Raw genomic sequence first — 507 nt, 5'->3', positions numbered from 1 at the left:
ACTTTGAATAAAAAAATACATATTTTTATACATATCTATGCATTTCATGGCAAATATTTGTATAATACAGTAGGCACATTTCTTCAAACATCAACAAATCCAATGCTTTTTGTTATATTAAGTTCACTTTTCCCCTGCCTTTATATATTTTTTACTACTTTTCAAATTCTTTTTTATGCATTGATGTATTTATTTATCCACCTTTTGTCCAGACATAGGCTTTCAATCTTTCAATTTCATGTTTAACACTAATGATATAAATATATTTCGTCAATATGTATTATTTATATTAATACTCATGTTAATGTGATCATTTTTCATACATGACGAAACATTATCACCACACCTAAATATTTGGGAATGCTTGATATGAAATATAAAAGTTGAGGTGGGTGATGATTTTATGTGTTATAAATGTTTCTGAAAATCCACAGGCACTAGAGTGCCCATATAAGAACTACGTGGGTGGATTTGATTACGGTACCGCCCACCAAATTCAAACTCGGT

Source organism: Rutilus rutilus (assembly GCF_951802725.1).
Source record: "Rutilus rutilus genome assembly, chromosome: 17".
In the NCBI taxonomy this organism is placed as follows: Eukaryota; Metazoa; Chordata; class Actinopteri; order Cypriniformes; family Leuciscidae; genus Rutilus; species Rutilus rutilus.
Note: the sequence above shows the minus strand (reverse complement) of the source record.